The sequence below is a fragment of the Pteropus vampyrus genome, unplaced genomic scaffold (assembly GCF_000151845.1).
Source record: "Pteropus vampyrus isolate Shadow unplaced genomic scaffold, Pvam_2.0 Scaffold33, whole genome shotgun sequence".
In the NCBI taxonomy this organism is placed as follows: domain Eukaryota; kingdom Metazoa; phylum Chordata; class Mammalia; order Chiroptera; family Pteropodidae; genus Pteropus; species Pteropus vampyrus.
In genome coordinates, this window is record NW_011888814.1 from 3,259,417 (window position 1) to 3,268,040 (window position 8,624).

Consider the following 8,624-nt stretch of genomic DNA (forward strand, 5'->3'; position numbering starts at 1 on the left):
GGAGTAATCAGAAACTATTTATGGTATGGATGATCTGGACATTTTGTATTTCTAAATTTAGACACGTATTTTTCTACACATTGATTAATGGGTTTTTCTTGCTTATAGATTGGACTTATGGATACTACAGACAGCAGAGAAAACTTGTTGAAGAGATTGGCTGGTCCTACACAGGTAAACATCATTGTATAATGAGATTCAGCAGAAAATTTTATTGGCTTTCTATCTATTTTTATATATAAGAGGAAACTTTGTAACAATCCATCTTTTTAACTCAGCTACATGGATATTCATTTAGATTAATTAGTAAAAAATATGTTATATGCAAAATGATTTCTAGTGGTCTTTCAGTAAGCGGATTTGTTATTGTAGAGATACTGGTATCAGTTAGAGCTGGATGTGAATCTCAGGTCCACACTGCCTATATCTCCTTGGGAAATATGCATAAACTACCTGAGGCTCTAAGTAAAATAAATGAAATTGGCACAGTGCCTTATAAATAGAAAGCTCTCAGGAAATATCGGCTGTTGTTATGATCACAGTGATTTTTTTCATTCATTTAACAAATTTTGATGGGGTTTTTGTTCTAGAAGGGGCTTTCCACTGAATTACTATACTGTGTTAATTAGACTCAGGGTCTAAAATGATTTTGTAGGATTGTCAGACTTAGCTTAGAGCATCATAAATATCTGAAGTTGGCTTAAAATAGTTAAAAACAGAAACTGTGATCCAGAAACCCTGGGGTAGAGGAGAAGCTCTAGGCCTGATGGGAAGAACGTGGGTGGCGTTAGATGGACCATGACATGCCTGCTGGCCACCTGAGACAAACTTGAGTAGTAGAGTTAGTTACTCCTTAGAAATAAGGCTGGATTAATAAAGTGTAATCATATTTGAAGGGCTTTAACCTGATCCTACCCTGTTTGAACTTTATAGATGAAAGGCAGCAGTACAATGAATTTTGTAGATAGGTATGCATTTTATTTCTTCTTTTGTTCTTCCCTCAAAGGTAGTAGATAGTCATCGTAGAAAATTTAGAATTTTAGAAGAATATAAAAATCACTCTTTGTGGCGAAGTAATAGTCTGTCGTATAGATGTACCACATCTTTTTTATCAAATTGTCTATCGATGTGCATTTAGGTTGCTTCCATATTCTGGCTATTGTAAATAATGCTGCAATGAATATAGGGGTGCATATGTCTTTTCAAATTAGTGTTTTGGATTTCTTCAGATAAATATGCAGAAGTGGAATTGCTGGGTCATATGGTAATTCTATTTCTAATTTTTTGAGGAACCTCTATACTGTTTTGCTTGGTGTCTGCACCAATTTGCAATCCCACCAACAATGCTAGGCCATAAAAAAAGAAAGAAATCTCATCATTTGTAACAACATGGGTGGACCTAGAGGATATTGTGCTAAGTGATATAAGTCAGACAAAGGAAGACAAATACCATATGACTTCATTTATATGTGGAATCTAAAGAACAAAATAAATGAAAAAACAAAACAGAAACAGACTCATAGATAAGAGAATATTCTGATGGTTGCCATATAAAAGGGAGGTTAGGAAGCTGGGTGAAAAAGGTAAAAGGATTAAGTACAAATTGGTAGTTACAAAATAGTCATAGGGATGTGAAGTACAGCACAGGGAATACAGTCAATAAAACTATGTATTGTGATAGGTGGGTACTAGACTAATCATGGGGATCACTTTCTAAATTACATAAATGTCTAATCACTATGTGTACACCTAAAACTAATATAAAATAATATTGAGTGTCAACTGTAATTGAAAAATAAAATATATGTAAAAATCATTTTTTAGTTATTAAAATACAGCATTCTAATCGAAAAGATTATTTCTTTCTGTAAAACTTATAAGAAGAGTCATTGAAAATCACAGAGAATAAAAATGTTGATTACTCATAAAAAATCACTCTTTACTACCTCCAGGGATATCTACTAAAAATTGGTAAATTCCTATCAGGCCAGTTTGTTCTATTATGTTTATATATTTTATACATAGAGTTATGCATTCAATTTACTCTAGAGATTATTTTTGAACATTTTCTCATTTCAGTGGTGATTATTGCTGATCATGGTACTTTAATGTCTGCCTAACATTTCATTAAATAATTTTTTTTATTTTTATTCATCCATTATTTTTAGATATTTAAGTTGGTATAAAAATGACAATAAATTAATAGACAGATTGATATATGCCTTTATTTGTATTTTATCATTTCTCTATTAGAGAATACTTCAAAATTCTTAATACACACAGCCTAATTGCTTTACAGAGAGGTTACATGAATATATATTATAAATTAGTGACTATCCAACAGAATGCTAGCTAGGATGATGATTATCTTTTTGAAAATCTTTCCTAATTTGATAGCTTTAAAAATGACAATTTGCTTTAATTTATTTTGTTTGATTACCACTGAAGTCAAGATTTCAATTTCTATTAGCTATTTGTATTACCTCTTCTGTGAAATAAGATAAATTAGAACATGGAAAATAAGACATCCATCAGAGCAAGAAAAATAAACAAATTAAGACTTACTTATGCTAAGTATGAGGCAGATCTGAATGATATTATATGGAAGGACCTGCCCTTAATTTACCCCCTTATAATTTGACCAGTATATCTAAGGAATATCGAGTTTTTATTTTTAATATTTTAAGTCCTGAGGAACATATAAAAGCAAAAATTTTACATAATTGTACATCGCTTTTATTACTTAAATGTAGTTCTTTTTTCTGTTTTGTCTATATTTTGCTATTAGGAATAATAGATGTGAATAACTAACTAGTATTTAAAAATGGATGATTCATTTGTTTATCCCAAAAAAATCGCACTTTTTTATTAAAAATGTACATGTTATATTCTATTTGAATAAATTTGCATCTTATTTTCTTTGGATTTGATTCTAGGCCCTGGACCAATTTTTCTGTATTATATATTACATTTTTATTTTTAACTACTAAGAATATCATAAACCATCTTTTAAAAATTCACCACTATTATTGTTTACATGATTTTTGCTATGGGTAGAAAGCAATATATACAATAAAAATCATCCTAGTTTAGTTTTTTAACAATTTCCTCATTTCAGAGGTAGAACTAAAAGGTTATTTTTCTTTAGACAATAAAACTTTAACCAGAGAACTCAGATATTCACCAACTCTGAGTAAAATGAAAAACAAGTTTAAATACATCCTTCATTCTCCCTAAACCTAGAATCAGAAAATGGAGGACTTAAATTCTAGGGGGAGAGAGGGTTACAGTTCTCCCCACCAAGGGCCGATTTGTGTTGACTGGTAGAGTGGTAGTGCTGTGTGTTTTCCAACAGACCAGGTTCTCTAAGCAGCTGGTTGTGCCTCATCAGATCAGAAGACAGAAGTTTTAACATTGAGTTTATTATTTGCACATTCTGTTATCTTAGGAGGAAGCCATGGAGTTCTTTTAATGGTCTAATTGTGTATAGACATGGCACCTATAGAGCGACCAGGCATTCATGGAAGAGTCTTTGCCTAAACACACAGTTCTTTGCTTCATAACCAGGTTACATCATTCTGCTTATAACTTAAGGCCTGCTGGCTTCAGCTCCTTTAGGAGACAGTCTAGAGATCAAAAACATCATTTGCTGTGGAGGTAGGTCTAATATCCAAAATATAGGCCCTTTTAAGAGGCGTCATTTGCAAATATATTCTCTCATTTTGATGGTTACCTCTTTGTCTTCCTGATGGTTTCTCTTGCCGTGTAGAAGTTTTTAGTTTGATATAATCCCAATCATTAATTGTAGCTTTTATTTCTCTTGCCATGAGGTCAAATTCATGAAATCCTCTCTAAATCCAAGGCACACTAGTTTAGTACCTATGTTTTCTTCTATGCAGTTTATTGTTTCATGTCTTATTTTTAGGTCTTTGATCCATTTTGAGTTAATTTCAGTGTATGGTGACAGATAGCCATCTAGTTTCATTCTTTTGCATGTGGCTTTGCAATTTTCCCATCACCATTTATTGAAGAGGCTTTTCTTTCTCTATTGTATGTTTTTGGCCCCTTTGTCGAAAATTATTTGCCCGTCTATATGAAGGTTTATTTCTGGACTCTCAGTTCTGTTCCGTTGGTCTGTGTATCTGTTTTTCTGCCCAAACCACACCATTTTCTTATTGTCGCTTTGTAGTATATTTTGAAGTCAGGCAGTGATACCTCTGGCCTTGTTATTTTTTCTCAGAATTACTTTGGTTATTCAGGGTCTTTTCTCATTAATACCAGTAGTTAAAGATTGATAGTATTTTCAATTTCCATGCATATTATTCCACCTAGAAGATGAAAATCTATACTAACTGAATTAAAAATTAAGAATAAATTAATTATAAGATTCCTAAATTTAACTAATTGATGAATGGCTGAAGTAAATTGTTTTTGACCATGCTTAGTCTTAATTTCATTCATAACAGCTTATCTTATTATCTGTCCCTTTTTGTATTGTGTTAGCATTTAAATTTGTCTTATTAGCTACAATCTCAGAAGGAAGGACTTGCCCTTGAATGCTTGTACATATAGAATTCTATTAATAAAAATTACTGAGAACATCAAAACATATGTCTGTAAGAGAGCTCATTGCTTTACCATAAGCCAGTTAGAAATATACAGAACATCAAACATTGTTGAAATGAAATCACTTTGGCTAAGGTTGTTTATGAAAGATTTCACAATTGTAATATGTGAAGAAACAATAGAAATCCTTGCTAACTACCAGATGGGTGGAGAAAGAAAAGGTGGAAGCAAAGAAGGTATTACTCTTTCAGTTGTGTGGATTTTTTTACATAGGTTAAAAACAACTTTCTATTCAGGATGTAGGCTACAATTATGCTGAGAAATGACAGGGTGGTAAATACAGTTGACAGTCCCATTTTTAAAGTTATTATAAGAAGGTGAGCTAGGTGTGTATATCACTTTGAGACAAAAGAACAATTGTAAATCTGGGAATATCAGTACTAAACTCCAATTCTTTCCTTAGTAACTTCAGTTCTTCTAAGGGTTCTGAAATTCATTTCAGAAAATGAATTTCCTTCTTCCTGTTAGCCTTAAATTTTCTATCATAATGCCTAAACAAAGACAATTCAGTGAAAATAATAACTAAGTTATTTGGCCTTTCTTTGATGTCATGAGCATGTAGCCCATGATAATGATGTGAAATATTAAAATATTCCTTCTGTTTGAATTGTTAGACCCTCACAACTTCACACAATGATGAGATCATCGGAAAAGAATGCATTTTCACTGCTCCATTTTAGAAGTATCACTATTGAAATCTAGTCTTTATTTACTGAATATCTAATCTTTATTTACAGAATATTTAAAAATATTCTGTTCTTTCTCTTTCATTATATTTTCAAGAAACTTGAAAATGAAATTTTTTATATTGAAATATTCCCAAGTTCTTAACACCTAGACACCTTTAAAGTTTTAGTTAAAGGATTGCATTAGATATAAGTAAGAAAGGCACATAGGAGTCATTATTAGACACTTGGCTGAAAACTCCAAAAGGAAGGAGGCTTTAAATACTGAACTGATTGTTTCTTTAAATAGAATATTTGTCTAAACAGTATTTCCATTCCAATAAATATATAGACTAGAAAGTACTACTTACGGCAAACTAAAGAGCCATAATATGTTGTATATAGTGTGGCTCGATGTTTGGCATTGAGTTTTTGATTCAGTTAGGTTTAGCGTTTTACTTCTTAACCTAGGAGAAAGTAAGGTAAATGTAACTCAGTAAATTTCAACCCATGTAGAATAATGGCTAATTTCTGGCTCATCGTTCCTCTTTTTACTTAAGAATCTGAAATATCTTTTTAACATATTATATTTTCCTCTTTGATTCATTATTCCTTATATTGAATAGTTCATTTATCATTTCCAACTTTGGAGTAAAAAAAGCAAGTTCCAGAACTCTATGTATAGAATTATTTCATTTCTGTTAAAAAAAAAAAAAAACAAAAAACAAAACAAAACAAAAAAACCTGTACATGAGCATAGAAGAAAGGCTTGAAAAGATACACACCAACCTGTTGGCCATAGTTACCCCTGAGAAATGGGATCATGGAAGGCCAAAGGAGGCAGAGATGTTCACCATTTATTGTATACTGTTTATATCATGCCAATTTTTTTAACAAATATATTGAAACAAAAGGTTTTCAACATACTTAGATTTGTTTTAGCTAAGAAGGGCAAGGTATTTGGATAAAAAACACAGCTTTGGGTTTTCACCAGTCAAAACATAGGGCCTCTGCTTAGCTGAGTTGCAGTGAGAGGATGTCACAGACATCTAACCAGAGCAGAGAGGGAAGTTAACATCAGGCTTTCTCAACATCGCTAACACAGACTGACCAGTCTGCTGAACTACTCTGCATTTCAGTTTTTGTACTTATAGAAAGTTTTTAATAATGTCCTACTTAATTGTCCATGGATCAAATAAATGTTGTAGGAAAGTTCTTCAAGCAAGTTCACTGCAATCCAAGTGATTATTATTTGGCAATGTCTTAACTTGAGTCTAAACAGATTAAACAGGTCTGGGCGTATGTGATAATCTACAAAAGGATTTAGAAGGAGTTGATTTACTTGAATGCATATTATAGACGCAGGTATTTTCTATTATCTGTATGTTTAATACTTTAGCTAAGATTTATGTTCTGGGAAAAATTTCCTATGCTAAATATGATGAGTAGAGTAGGCTTTATTGTAGAGATGGAACAAGTTCAGTTAAATGATCTAAAATTCAGAATTTGTCTACAACTATCATTTAATATATAATTCAAAAGATAAAGAGTGGCTGCAAAATAATATCACGATTAAATAATTGTTGCTAAATATATCTAACAGTAATACTATATATTAATGAGTATTCCACTATGAGTAAAGTTAAAATTGTATACATTCTCTAGTCCAGCCTCCTGGCAGCTAAAGATGAGAAAATCGAGCTGTTTTTCTTCAGTCTGTGTTCACACTTCTGGATTTCATGTCTATGTATGTTGTTCCGCCCTTTTCTGGGACTTCTTTATTTTACTCTCTGTGTTCTTTTCTCTGGAGTGCTCTAGTTTGTGAAATATATATTTCAGCAAAAGAAAAAAGAGAATATATTACATAGTGAATAAAAAAAAATCTAAGATTAGGCCACAGTTTGTGTTGTCACAGAAAATTAATTTAAATGTTTTCAACTTTTAGGCAAAAATAGCACTGCAATTATTTTAAGTTGACCTATATCACCTTCCTATTTTATGAATCAGTAAAGACTGAAGGCAACGTTTATTTGGTTATTTTCCTGTGTTTTCTGTATGGTAATTTTGACTCTTTAAATCAAAGATTTTTAAAGAGTTAAAAGATGAAAGATATGTAAACTACTTACTTAAATTTAGAAAGATTTCTTATTAACTACATTTTCATGACTGAAGCACAAAATTACAAAATGATTCTGAAATATATTCAGATATATTTAGGACTGATAGATTTTATTTTCTTTATCACTTGAATATGTACATGTGTCAATATGTCTGTCTCTTTATTCTGCTACCTATGAATACCACATCTCTGTTTGAACCATGTTCTGTGTTTTGTTTGGATAAGAGAGCCCTTGTCTGGGCCCAAGCTAGGACTTTTTCTGGCTGGAGTGCAGAGAATCTTAGAGGTCCTTTGTGGCCTCTGGCACACCAGCCTCGAACTGTTATAGACTGGGTAAGAAGCTTCTTAATAATCATGAAAGATTCCAGGATGCTTATAACAGCTGCCCAGATTTATTCTTCAAATTGTATAAGCCTAGGGTTTCATGGAGAGGGTAAAGAACTTGAACTGTATTTAGAGGTAAGTTCAAAACAGTGTCTAATATCCTCGGGAGGTGATGGAAGGGCCTGATGGAAGCCAGAACTGAGAGAGAAGCAGTAGGGAGTCTCTGGGAGACAGTTTTATCATGACTCAGGAGGAAATCGAGGAGGAAATCCAGCAGCAGTAGCTGAGTGCAGAGTAGAGCCTGGCATCAGCTGGAGCAGGTTCCAGATTAAATGTGATGTTTCCGGGCCACTTCCCACCCAGAGCCTTCCTTGCTCTCAAATGCCTGCACCATGCTGTGCTGGAAACAAAGATCCCAAGCAATTCCACAGTTGGGCTCCTTCTCAAATAGTCAGAAATGAGAAGAGAAAGACCCTGGGCGTTCCAATGCTGACGCATAGAGCAGGCCAACAAAAGTGCAGGTATCCAGTTTAGTAAAGAAGCTGCCCATAGCTGGGGAGGTGATTGACAGTCTCCAGGAAGGAGCAGCAACCTTGGACTTAAAATCAGATACTTGTCCACGTGGGCTAAACTTCATTCCCTTAGGGGATACTATTCAGCTCTCTAATTTAACAGAATGATTTTTGATGACAGATGTCAAAAGAGGAGACCATACCCAGGCTGAGGAGATTGTGATAAGACTGTGTAGATGCCTTTCTGATCCATTTCTCCCAATAAATCTATGAATCCAGGAAGTGGAGAGGTCTAAGTCATTATCATGATGAGTGTCATGGGTGAGGATCTGATATATATTTTTCTCCCTAAATGAAAATCACTTCACTATTTTTATT

The 8,624-nt window shown here is 33.0% G+C and overlaps 1 protein-coding gene across 1 annotated transcript in view; it reads left to right on the forward strand.

Moving 5' to 3' along the window:
* Positions 1-8,624, forward strand: part of PTPRZ1 (protein tyrosine phosphatase, receptor type Z1) — a 116,490-nt gene that overhangs the window by 19,411 nt on the left and 88,455 nt on the right. The window lies entirely within an intron of this gene.